Source organism: Leptinotarsa decemlineata, unplaced genomic scaffold (genome assembly GCF_025532065.1).
Source record: "Leptinotarsa decemlineata unplaced genomic scaffold, Ldec_3_MD MMD2_tig00026282_RagTag_RagTag, whole genome shotgun sequence".
NCBI classification, from domain to species: Eukaryota; Metazoa; Arthropoda; class Insecta; order Coleoptera; family Chrysomelidae; genus Leptinotarsa; species Leptinotarsa decemlineata.
In genome coordinates, this window is record NW_027412668.1 from 11943885 (window position 1) to 11958012 (window position 14128).

At 36.4% G+C, this 14128-nt stretch overlaps 1 protein-coding gene across 4 annotated transcripts in view; it reads left to right on the plus strand.

Moving 5' to 3' along the window:
* The first annotated feature begins 1029 nt into the window (after nucleotides 1-1029).
* Nucleotides 1030-14128, plus strand: part of chb (CLIP-associating protein) — a 130174-nt gene continuing 117075 nt past the window's right edge. For all 4 annotated transcript variants that reach the window (XM_074179822.1, XM_074179825.1, XM_074179823.1 and 1 more), the window contains exon 1: nucleotides 1030-1204. The gene's annotated coding sequence lies outside the window, so the exon portion shown is untranslated. The remainder of the gene's footprint in view (nucleotides 1205-14128) is intronic.

Genomic DNA, 14128 nt, shown 5'->3' on the forward strand with positions numbered 1-14128 from the left:
ATTCCTTACAAATATTTATAAGTAATCCATCAAGATATTGGCAAACAACGTACCTTTAAGAATTTTCGGCAAGACCTACATTGAAACAATTAATCACTTTACTGAAATCCTTAAATGTTTGCCAATCAAAAAACCTAATATAGTCGAATATAAGATAAGCATCATCAGAGTACATAATTCATTAGATACACATTAAATCTCATCCATTCTGAACATAGATTTTTTCAGAGGCAAACAAAATTGGGTTTTATTACAAATTATATCAATAATTTCAACAATTTCTAATGGGTTAAACATTTAAGAGTAAGGCAATTATTTAATACAATGAAAGTAATTGATTCATATACATAAAAATATTGCTTCTTCGATTGACGACTTGTTTATTTTGTGGAAATTCATGTTCACTGAGGATACACTACAAAAACACACTTTTGTCTATTTTCCACAATATTTCTTTATTGTTGACTGGTTTCGGCTATTACACCATTTTCAAAACTAGCTGATTACATTTATACCTATGTTGCTTATTCTATCATAAATGATTTGTTATACCTGATAACCGGTACCTGCGTTGCATATACCTGTAAAATCCATGAACATAACAAAGCTTTCAATATAATGTAGGTTTTGGGATCTGGATTATAGGTTCAGGAGAGGACTATTATTTAAATCAAGTTGTTCGTTGAGGACAATAGATAAATAGATAAAAATATTGATACATCATTCGCCATATTTTTTTAAATTCAATTTCACAGTAACAAAAGTCACTAGATAGTTCTCAACAGAAAAAGCCCCTTGAAATTCGTGGCTCCTCACGTCGCGTTCCATATAATTTGTAATCTACGCCACTGATCACCTGAAGAAAGAAAAGCATCGCTAATGCCGCCATAACTTATGAAACGCTTATGACGATTTGGTTTGCTAACTAACAGGTTGCTGTTATTCTATTTCAGCCTCCTGGAAATAGGTGGCGGAATAACAACGAAATTATATTTTCACTTCATCGCATCGGCGAAATCGCAAGCGATACGCCTTGGTTTTCAGCTGAACTAACATGTGTGAAAAGGATATGGCCGCGTCTTATATTTGTGTCCAATGATGTTAATTTTGTGTTGTAACGAAAAAGTGTGAATTGAATTGACTTAACACTGTGAGTGTCAAATTTTTAAGTTTCTGGTCCATGGTAGTGTTTATTACATAAGCGGTAAGTTGGAGAATATTCAATTTTTGAGCCGTATCTTTTCCCAGAATAGTGTGTCAACTGCTCCTTGCAAATTTGTTTTTCAGCAAGCTAAAATTTGAATTATTTTTCCTTGGTTTTATTAGGCATTATTTTTCTCCAGACGAGTGCAAATCCATCATTGGCCCATTTGAAACCCAGTACAAAATTTCAATTTGCTTTTGAAGGACGGTCCTTATATGAAAAATGACACTTTACAACAGCAAACACCTGATTCCAGAACATATATCTATCTTAGACTATCCGAATTTATTAATACAGACAGCATACAAAAAAATACTGGTAGTTGAAAGTAAACGCTGTACCAATACTTCCCATCACTGTAAAAAACATACTTTGCATGGGGCACTATACAAATCCCACAACTTTAGTTTTTGGTTAGGACGAGAGTAACAACATATTAAAGTTCTCTTGGGTTCAAACAAAAGCAATTCTACACTTATTTTGAGTCTGTCAATTCGAGCAACTTCTATAAAATATTTCTGGGTTGAAAACACCTGTTTAAAAAATGTCAACCAGGAGGATATATTGTGTTGTCTTTTGGTAAAACTAATTCTGCATTACACAAATTATGTTGTATTCTCACATTTTTATAGGATCCATTTAACTAAAATGCAGATATAGGTATGAAATAAAGGAAAAAAAGTTCTGAATATGGTATTTATTCATTGTATCTAAAAAGTAATTTTTTGTGGAGGAAATCAGGAATTTTTATTGACCTTTTCTTGACTTTTATGTTCTACCATCTGAAAAAAAAAACAAAAATTGTAATGGTGAACTTTATACAGATGTAGAAAGGGCTATAGATCACTGCAATAGTACTAAAACTAAAGATATATCTCTAGACTCGTGTTTCGCTAACTAAATTTATTTATTTATTCATTTCACAGAATCACCCCCATATATATATAGAACATTACATTAACTTATGTTTGATCTTCGTCTTGAAGATGATCACTTGGTGATCGAAACACGTGTCGAGGTGTTAAAAGTAACGGTTTGGTGTTGGGAAAAACTCCAGTAATATTTTAAATACAAAAAGTAGGTAATAATATTGGTATACCATGCAGTTGATAATTCATGCATACCTACTCACTTGAAACTATTTTTGAATTTGCTCAGAGATAACCCAGTTAATCAAAATTTCTTTCCTTTAGGAGTTGAAGTGTCTCATTAATAGGGTTATGTAAGTCATCATCATCATCAATTTGGCCATTCGGTAGCTCAAATATGAAAATTGGATAAAAGTTTTCTTTCCTTTCATTCAGTAGATATCCCCATTTTAGACCACATAGATATACCCATTTTAGACCACAATATAACATTCATCTCATATGCAAAATATATTAGGATATTAGAGCCATGTAAACTATCCTAATGACTTTAAGACATTGATGTTTGCCATGTCGAATAATGAATCCAAAGCATTTTGCTGCTTTCACCACAATATGGTTTGCATGGTCTGAAAATTGAAGTTGTTCATCCAGATCCTTCACAGAAGAAACATATGCTAAAACCTGGCCAATGAGTATGAAGTACCATTCTTTTAATTTTTTTTTTTTATAAAAACTTTGAGAGCAACATTTCTCAATATTCAATGGTAAATTGTTTTCGGAACACCGCGTAACCAATCTATCGTTGCATTGATGCGGAATCATAACGTTATCTAATTGTTCTGAAAAGTTTGAGATCATCTGTGAACATCAATATGATGGAAAAAATCAGCAATATAATTAATAAAGACATTAAATAAATAACATTGGTGCTAACTCGTTGGGTTCGATAACTTGACAAACTACCGAGCCATGTAACAGCTGAGTTAAAGAAACCAAATAATTTTTTTCAATAAGATATTGTGTTCTACCTAGTCAAAAACTTTTGGAAAGAAGCTGAGATCTCTTTATGAAAGACCTCAGAATAAGTATAATTTCTTGCAATCTCTGCTACTCGAAAATGATGAAACCGATGTAAACTCTTTTCCTATGTCAGAACTAAAGCTCTCTCCAGACGTGCATTTCGCTAAATAAATTTACATCATCAGGAGATGACTTGGAGTTCTAGTCATTTGATGATGCTAACTTGGTTAGTATTATCATTTTTTAACCTTCTACAATCTGAAAAAATATAAAAATTGTAATGGTGAACTTATACAGATTTCGAAACGATACGTTTTCCATTACAATTGTTTTTTCAGATTATGAAAGGTAAAGAAACCCAAAAAAGTTCGACAAAAACAGAAATTTACTTTTGTAAATTCATGTTAGGTTAGGTTCAACGTGACTGGGTCTATTCAACCCTCCACCGCAACCCACAAGAGTTTATTGTGGCTCACGCCTATTCATACTCGACCAAATAAACCCAGTTTCTTAATGAAGCCGATTAGTTTGTATGGTGAGTGGTTTTTCAGGTCAGATGGTGAGAGTACGGATCTGCCGAAGTCAAAGAACCTGATTCTGTTCCCAGTAGGGCAGTAACAAAGTATGTGCTCTGCTGTTTAATCATTTTCCAAACAGAGGCGACAAGCACTGTGTTCCGACAGTCCGAGTCTCTCTAAATGATGATTCGAATGACAGTGACCTGTAAGGTCTGTTGGACATCGTAGTTCATCCAGTCCAACTGTTTGGTATCAAGCTTCGAAGGTTGAATAAACGCCTTGGAGTGAGCCAATCCTGGAAGATTCTGCCAGAAGTCCATAAATCTTCTTGCCATCCAAGCGTTTAATCTTTGTTACGCAAAGCCTGAAGTGATGCCAATGACAGGTTCTAGTCTGATGAAGCTGCTTGCAGCACCCTCATTTGCAAGGGAGTCGGCAGCCTCATTGCCAGTATGGCCAGGAATCCAGACCAGAGACAATTTGTTGAGTCTTCCTATTGAGGAGAGTCGTTTTTGGCAATTTGCTACCAATTTAGAAGTTGGTCGGTAGGAGTCAAGAGCTCCCAACGCTGCTTGACTGTCCGAGAATATTTTTATTGACTTGTGTATGAGGATGGATTCTTCCAATATCTCTGCACACAATTCAATAGCGTAAATTTCTGCTTGAAATACAGTCGCATAGGTTCCTAGGCAAGTTGATATCTCTGTCCTGGGTCTGCAACTGAAAACACCTGTACCAGAACCGCAAGGTGTTTTTGATCCATCTGTGAACCAACAACTATCCGCTCTTAATGTTTCCTTCTTCCGGAGGATCCAGTCCTCTCTACTCGGAAACAGTACTTTATAACGCAGTTCGTAGTTGACAGTTGGAGGTGTAAAGTCAGAGGTCCTTTCCAGAATGCTGTGACTTCCAGTGTCAACCAACAGTCTGTTGTGCTTTGCATTACATTGATTCGTGTAATTGGCAATGTGCACAAGTCTATATGCAGTCCATCTAGCCTCGATCCAGAAAAATGTGGAGAGGAGGTAGATCTAGAAGGATCTCCTAGGCCGTTGATGGTGTGGTACTGATGGCACCACTGATGGCCAGACAAGCCTGTCTCTGTAAGTCAGAGAGCTTCGCTTGGGCCGTTTTCTGTAAAGCCTTTGGCCACCAACCAATTGCACCATAAGTGATCATTGGTTTGACCATCATGATCATGTTACAACGGGCTCGAATTTCTATCTATCAATCTATGATGATTTGAAGATAATGAAAACATGTTTTTGAAATGCTTCTCTCTTTCAACTAGTTTGCTGTTAAAATATCAAAAGAACACTTCACTTGTAGATGGTAATATCAATAAAATTTTGGCAGAAAGCTTGAATAATACTGTTACAAGGAGCTAGCCCAATGGTATGAAAATTATTTGTATGAAACATATGTATTTATTGAAAATGAAATATGATACTCTAATATTCAAGCCCGGACTTTCACTAATAGTAAATTAGTGTCTGGGTGAGTGTTTAAGAACGCCCATTATCTGTTTTTCATACATATACATTTTATTCTGTAACCACATTTTTTACTACAATACACTGTTTTTGATTTGACTCACCAGAATAAAGGGAATTCAGTTATAATAAAAATGGAATGAAAAGGGTCGGCATCGATAAAAACATGACTGCTCAATTATGACAAACGAAATGCAGTGTAGCATCATTGCATTTCTTTTGTAGGGAAAAGTAAGAAAAATCCAAATATTCAGAAGTCTTTCTTTTCAAACTCATAATATATCTATAATTGTGAATGTTATTGATCATATATATCCTCTACAAAATTACTTGATTAATGAAATTCTTTCAATTCCACCCCTAGAGTCGGTCTAGAAAACTTGAATGTTATTTGTTTGAATCGAGTATCAGGAATAACATATCTCAACTTTATAATAGAAGATGAAAAAAATAACTGGTCTGGTTTCTACTAAGTTTTTTATTTGTTATGACTGGTTTCGGTTTGTTAAACCATTTTCAAGTAAACGGTTTCGGTTTATTAAACCATTTTCAAGTAAATTTGAAGAAATCTTGAAAATGGTTTAAGAAACCGAAACCGGTCGTAACAAACAAAAAACTCAGTAGAAATCACACAAATGTTATTTTCTTTATCCTATATTCAAGATGAATTTCAACAAAGTAAATTTTTCATGGTGCGAATTTTTAAAATATTTTCACCCTTTTTTTACCCCCTCATGGAAAACTAAGTACATTTCACTGAGATGATTAATTGATATTTTTAAAATAAAGATGGTAGGTGTACAAATATGTTTATTTCAGTGTACTTTGTGGATGAAGATAACTTCACACCCGTTGTTTTTTCATATTTCCGATTGTCATGAATGAATTTCAAATCTCCATTTTTTATACAGTGCATTTCTTTAATGCCCCCCCTTTTATTTTTTGAACGGGTCACATCAAAAAATTGAAATTTAGAATAATGAAATTAATGCTTGAATACTTTATTTTGAAGTGAAATTGACAGATGAAAGTTTCAAGATGGCGACTGGGCGCCATCTGGGAAAAAAATTGAATGGAAAGGGGGGTCTTGTGACATATAATTTTGAAGCTCCTGACGAATACTTCACAACCCTAGAATATGAAGTCAATATCCTCACCTACTACAAACTGGCGGAACATTTAATACTTTCGTGAAGACAAACACATTAATATCGACATTTCTAGAAATATTCCTTTTTATCTGCCATATGGCAATTCCAACAACCCAATAAGGTTTGTCAAGTTATTTTTTATTTATAAAAACGACAAAAAATGTCAGTACGACAATGAACATCATTGTTCACTTGGAATATTCTCATTTAGTTTTCGGTTTTACTAGTAGAAAGGTACCACGTCAACAATCTCTAAAATGGTCAATTCTCGTCCATTGGAAAAAAAATTGAAGCGATTTTGATTCACGGTGCGACGCGTAACTTTGACGAGACCGAAAGGATTTTCAATGAACGTTTTCCGAATTGTCTTATCTGTAGAAAATATTTGAGGGAACTTGTATCCAAATTCACAACTACCGGTGGTGTACATAACAAAAAGCCCCAGGTCATCCGTCCATTCCGGAAGAACAGCTAGTGCAAATAATTGGTGAGGTGGTAGTAAATCCTGAACAGTCTACTTATTTCGTTGCGAATGTTTGTGAATGTTTCCTTTTACTGTGTGGAGACTATTGAAGAGGAATAGGTATCATCCATAAAAAATTAAAATGGTACACCAATTAACTGAAAATGACCCTGATCGAAGAACGGAATTCTGCAAAATCATGAAGGAAACCATTGCAAGGCATCCTACCTATCTCCACAATATTTATTTTAGTGGCGAATGTACATTTTTTAAACGTAAATGTTCACAGACAAAATTGCCGTTATTGGAGTGACACTAACCCTCACGTTTTCCGGGAAACACATACCTAATATCCAGAAAAATTAACGTTTGGGCAGGAGTATTGGGAAACCATATTGTAGGACCTCTATTTATTGATCAAAATTTAACAGGGGAACTGTATTTGAATATGCTGGAAACTACTGTTGACCCTCTCATCACTTTAATCGTCGAAACGAATCCTAATGAATTCGATATGGACATTCTATTCCAACAAGATGGGGCACCACCACATTACTCCAGACAAGTAAGAAACTATTTGGATACTACTTTTCCCGGTCGTTGGAGTGGCTGTCGAGGTCCTACAGAATGGCCAGCCCGCTCGCCAGATTTGATACCTTTGGACTTTTTTATGGGGATATTTGAAGCAAAAAATGTACGAAACTGAACCTGCTTCAATATTGGATATACGACAGAGAATAATAAATATTTGAAGAGATATTGACATTACTGTGTTCGAAAATGTTTGGCGTGAAATATCGGATTGGCTGTTCATATGTCAGGAAGTTCAAGGCAACCATTTCGAGCATCTTCTGAACTGACGTCAAGCTTAATACCTCATATTATGTAGTTAAATGTCAATGTATTCAGGCAATTAATGAAAGTTCCGCCATTTTGTAGGGTTGTGAAGCATTTGTCGGGAGCTTCGAAAAAATGTGTCACAAGACCCTTCTTTCCATTTAATTTTTTTCCCAGATGGCGCCCAGTCGCCATCTTGAAAGTTTCATCTGTAAATTTCACTTCAAAATAAAGTATTCATGCATTAATTTCATTATCCCAAATTTCAAATTTTTAAGATGACCGGTTCAACAAAAATAGGGGGGACATTAAAGAAATGCACCGTATATGCAACATCCATCTATTAACTCAGTGAGTATTTTACATAGAGAATACCCTGAATACTGAGTGTATAAAGATGGCACAACCTCTCTTTCATTATTTATCTTAGGTTGTTGAGTGACGAAGTCATCATTCATAATAAAGTATTTTATCTTGGTTAAATATTTTCTGTTGAAATTTTATTGAGGATGTCCTGGAGATTCATCAGACAAGTGACTTTTTACTTAGATTTGAAGACAGAATTATGTGGCAAACATTAACAGTTGATTGTTTGAAACACATTGAAATGTGATGTTATTATCTGGTATTTGCACACGAGTGTTTTTCCTTTTTCATCAGCTGAACGGATTTCAGGAGAAAGTCAGGTGTGGCTTTTTAAAAATTGCAGGATAAACGGGTGGTTGGCAAAGTGCCAACTTTCTGACCTATGCAAGCTTATATTTCAGTTGACCTCAGGCTAGATTCTTTGACGGAAAATCTGTTTAAATAAATTCAATATGACAAAAAATGATTTTATGTATAGTCATACATTTTTTGTGATTTATGCTGATTGACTTATTAATAATATCGGCATCATATGTATGCCTCTCTCTACAGGTATAAACAAAAAATCTTAAATCTGAAATAGATAAGGATAACAACAAGCGTTTGTGAAAATATTTGAGTAAAGTGAGTCATGTCGTAAAATTAGAATTGAATGTATGTTTTATGTTTGTGAAATTATATAAAGTACATTAAAAAACCAATAACAGTATTACTGTCAAATAAGGGATCTTGGGTGAATATAGAAATATGGATATACATTGTGATATATATTATATATTTGTGGATATATTACGTTGTTTGAAAAGTTTTGTCCGTTCTTATGAGTCTACTTATTCAGTTTATCTTCAATTATTTTCAGTAAATTTCGTATTATGTATTTTTGATATCTCCAAAGTTGTTTCCAAAATTTTGCATATCACAAGAAAATTACTACGGTTTACACTAGATGGTTTCAGTTATTTTTTGCAATGTGGTCTGATTTATATTATAACTAGCGATCCGCCCCGGTTCCGCACGGGTGCAATGCTGATACTAAATATAAATTCACACACCGGAAATTCAAGGGCATGGATAAACAGTGATGAAAAGGTAACTTTATTTTATGAACGCGCCTTTTTCCCCAGCAGCTGGCGCCACCGTTTGGAATATTTAAAAATCCTTACTTATTGCACATATACATTATTAAACGAAACTACATAAAAAATGTCAGCCTCCGAAAATATACCGGTATGAAGAAACAGTTATGAAAAGGTAACTTTATTTAATGAACGCGCCTTCTTTCCCGCGGCTGGCGCCCCAGTTGTAATATTAAAGGATCCTTTCTTGTTGCACATCCACAATGTAAAACGACCCTACATATAAAATATCAGCCTCCGAAAATATAGAGTTACGGAGAGACATGAATAATGCCATTGCCTATGCTGTCCTGGCCAGAAGGCCTTTCAACTGGCATCTTCCCTCTGTCTAGCGCCACCACTGTCAAGGGAACCCCTACTCCTCCAAACCTTTCCCCCCCCCGCATCACCGACGCTGAACGCCGCCAATGCTATGGGACGAATTAGCGGGGTAGAAGACCCATATTCTTTATTTCCCTAAATTTTACAATTTATATGAGTATCTACAATTATTCCATAAACTAATTTCTTAATAACAATAATGAATTTAAAAAAATCAACTCTACTATTCTTAACCTCAGTTGAAATCAGCAAACAATGTTGAAAGAACAGGCATGAACAAACAAAAAAAAACTAATTTACTATCCCAACCCATCAGAATCCACTTTTATTCCATCATAATGTTAACGCATATCATCGGAGCTTTGAACAATTACAAATACTCATGTCCAGCCACGACCAGGAGGACAGCCACGTACCCTCCAAAAGCGACCTTTCCTCATTTTGTCAGTGTGCTGGTAACTTACCCATATCCTTCCCTTTCATCCCTCACCACGCTATCTGCCCATTCATTCGCGAATCGTATCCATTCGTTCTTTTTTCCGTTTGCATCCCTCAGAATCATTTCGCCATCCACCTTCTCCATCCTTTCCTTCCATTCTCGTCATCCAATCCTATCCCCTATCATACATCTATCAATCACATGATTTGCCGTTTCCGGCTCCCCATAGTCACATGGGCAGGGCACCTCCGGGCCCAGGTTGAATCGCGCAAGGTATCCTAGAAAGTTCCCATGCCCCGTGAAGAGCTGGACCGCCTTTCGCGACAGATCCAATGATTCATGCCCGACTGTTCTACAAAATCTGTAGAACAGCCGCCCAGTCCCACCTCTCTTCCATTACCTTTGCCATTCCCTCTTAATAGTCTCTTTTATACGTTTTCTCTCATCCAATTTGTTGTGTAACTTTCTCACATTTAACGAGACCTGTTCCTTATCTATGCCCATATTGGTCTCTTCATGGGCCTTCATATTTCCAGTATTGCTGACGTCGGGTCCCCTCCTCCATATGATTTGGGTAGGTACTCCCCTCTCTCTCTTTTCCTCAATCATCATCTGAATCCTTGCTACTTATTTATTCACCACTCTTCCTGCTTCCACTCGTTCTAACAGTCATAGTAGAGTCACTAAGTACTTTCAGAGTCTCCTTCATACTCCACATGCCAATCACTCGCTCTATCGCTATTAACTCTGCTTCATTCCCTGTGGTCCATTTATCCCCTCTCCTTTTGTACGCCCAGCCTATTCCTATATTTCCCTCCTCCATTCTCGCTCCGGCATCCACGTACCCTTCACTCACTTCTTCGCCCTCCATCTCTCTCCTTCTTTTACTCTGTCTTCTATTTTCCATTTCCCATTCACTCTCCATTCATGATATCTGGCCCATCCTTCTATTTGAAGTGGCGCCATTCCGGTGATGACGTTGAGCGCAGCCGTTGGCGTCGTTCTATATGCTCCACACTAGGCTAACAGAAACGGCCTCTTTGCCGCACTCACTGTCTTTTCACCCTAGTATCATGCACCCTTTCCCCCCAGATTTGTGCTCCATACAGTGCCGCAGATTTGGCTACCCTTTCATATATCATCCTTACAAATTCTCTCTTCAGTCCGACATTCCTCCCGGACCTCCTCCTCATTTTTCCTGCCACGGAGAGACAGCGATGAAGATGTAATTTTCATATGTAAACGCTCCTCTTTTATCCCCAGTGGGGAAGCCCTATTTAGAATATTTGAAATCCATTCTTATTGCACATCTACAATATAAAACGAACTTACATACAAAATTTCAGTCTCCGAAAACAGTGAGAAACAGTGATGAAAATGTAACTTTATTTAATGAACGCGCCTTTTTTCTCCACGGCTGGCTCCCCAGTTGGAATATTGAAGAATCCTTTCTTGTTGCATATCAAAACGAACCTACATATAAAATTTCAGCCACCGAAAATACACACATCGGAAAAGTCTAGGGATATTTTTATAACATACTAAATATCATAAAAATAAATGCATGAGGTCGTTTAATTTCGATTGAATTGGTACACTCGACCACCCTGTAGATTTCTATGGGTTGAACAAAGCCTGCAAAAACGGTAACTAATCTTTTATCAAGTTTTTTACAAACTGTAGGTTTTCGGCTAAAATGAATAATCTGAAAGTGTCGAGTTTGTACATTATATGCAGTTCTTGCTCAGCAATTGAACTGAAAATATTGTGCTTTAACATGGAACGCCATCACTCACCATTGGCTGAGATGAATAGAGCTGTAGGGCTTTTTCAAGGTGGAATGCGACAAAATGATGTAGCTCTTCGTTTGGGGTCTCCCAAAGTGTTATCAGTCGATTGTGGCGGCGTTTCCGTGAAACTGGCTGTCCAGCCGAACAACATCCAGGGCGAGGACGCGCTACAACTGCAGTTCAAGACCGATTTTTGGTCTTAACCGCAAGAAGACAACCGACAATCACAGCACCTGAGTTGGTTAACGTGTTGCAGCAGACGCACCAGGTAACCATTGGTCGTGATATTGTCAGAAATCGACTGCATGAAGCAGATCTCTACAACAGAAGGCCACTTAGATGTCCACCTTTGTCGAGAGGCAATCGCGGTAGAAGATTAGAGTGGTGTCAAGAACATCAAAACTGGGATGCAAATGATTGGGCCACAGTTTTGTTTACAGACGAATCCAGATTTGGATTCCATCCAGATTCTCGTCGAGTAAGACTGTGGAGACGACCTGGAAATAATGAACGTTTTAGACACGTCCAGGAAGTCCACACATACAGAGGTGGTACAGTAATGCTATGGGGCAGAATCATGATCGGCGGCAGAACCGATCTCGTTTTTCCAAATCGCTCCCTCACAGCTCGACAGTACCTCGACACCATTCTTCTACCTATCGCCCGTCCGTTTGCTGGTGCTGTTGGTGAAAACTTCCATCTAATGCACGATAATGCTCGTCCACATGTCGCGCGTCTAGTGACTGACTGGCTCACCAACGAAGGAGTTGATGTATTGCCATGGCCAGCACAATCACCGGACCCGAATCCCATCGAGCATGTGTGGGACATGCTTCAACGAAGAATTACTCCGCATATGGGGAACATTCACACAACGTTTCAATTGAGACAGCTTTTAATCGCTGAATGGGCAAATGTACCTCAACAAGACATTGACAATCTCATTTTGTCGATGCACGATAGATGTAGGGCCGTAATAAACCAGCGTGGATGCCATACTTTGTACTGATTCCAATTTTTTTTGTATTATGATTTTTTTGGGGTGCCAAAGAAGAGCTATATTTTTTTTTAGTTTTGCTTATATGCGCACTCAGTATTTTTGACCATTTAATAAATTTTGTTGTAAGTTACATTCGTTTAATAATCACCCGTCAACTATTTTTTTCCGTAAAGCGATCTTAAAAAAAATTATTGCCATTTTTAAAATATCCCTAGACTTTTCCGATGTGTGTATATAGGTACGGAGATACAGTTGCCGAAATTGTTAAAAATCATCCAGAAAAAGTACCCAGTAATCAAAATCGTTTTATTAATTTCATCCCTGTGTTTCATTTTGTATTGATTTACTTGAATTGCAGACCAGAAATTCATTTTATTTGTTAATAATAATGTGGGAAGCTGGTAAATATGTTGTTTATTTATTTTCACAGAATTTAATGCAACGTAGGTTGTAATATCCATTTTATTGTATGTCCAGAAACAACTCATAACGTAATAGAATGACCTGGTTGTGTAGGAAGAATTTCTGAAAATAAGAATTGAAGTCTAAATACTTTTGAACTTATATCATTATGATTTTGCGATTGGTAGAAACATATCTGTTGTTAGATATCTAGAGCAGGGGTTCCCAACCTTTTTGCACCTGCGTACCACGCAGGTATTGGTGTACCACCAGACCTAAATATTTTAATAAACATAATATTTAATCTTCTAAAAGTGTTCAAAGGCTTTTTTAATTAAATTCCTAAGAAAACTTCATATTTAATGGTTAGATATTTGTTTAATTATAACATGCTTATAATAAAGGAGGAATAAAAATATTAAAATGGTATTAATTTACAGTCTTATTTATTACCCATAGGTCTAAAAACATACAAATAAAAAATTATTAGAAAGTCAGCATAAAATGAATCATCGTAAAAAAATATACTTTTATAGTCTTTAGTGTGATACTTGTTTGCTTGTGATTAAAATATCAACATCAGGATTAATGGAACTAATCTTCACTCTTAAGTTCTCTTCAACACTTATTCCGCTTTTATATTTATTTTTTATGTAAAAGATTTCAGAAAATCCACTCTCACACAAGTAACTCGTAACAAATGGCATCAAAAATAGCAGAGCTTGCCGGAAGAGCAAAAGGTACTCAGTTTTACATATTTCATGGAACTATCTTCTGTAAGGTCGATAAAACTTTCTTTTAGTTCCAATTCATTTGGTGAGGTTCCCGAAAAAGGATTTCTGATCCAGTCCACTTTTGAATAATCTTCAGAGAAATACTTCTTAAAGCTTTTTTCATCAGCAAACAATTGTTCACTCAAAAACATGAAAATTTCTGATCTCAGTTCAAAGAGACGGTTCAAAATTTTCCCGCGAGATAACCACCTCACTTCTGTATGCAGGAGTAAAGTTTTGAACATGCCACCCATTTCTTCACGCATCAAGGAGAATAATCTTTTGTTTAGAGCCCTAGCCTTTATGAAGTTAATAACTTCCACATCATCTGATGGAACGGAGT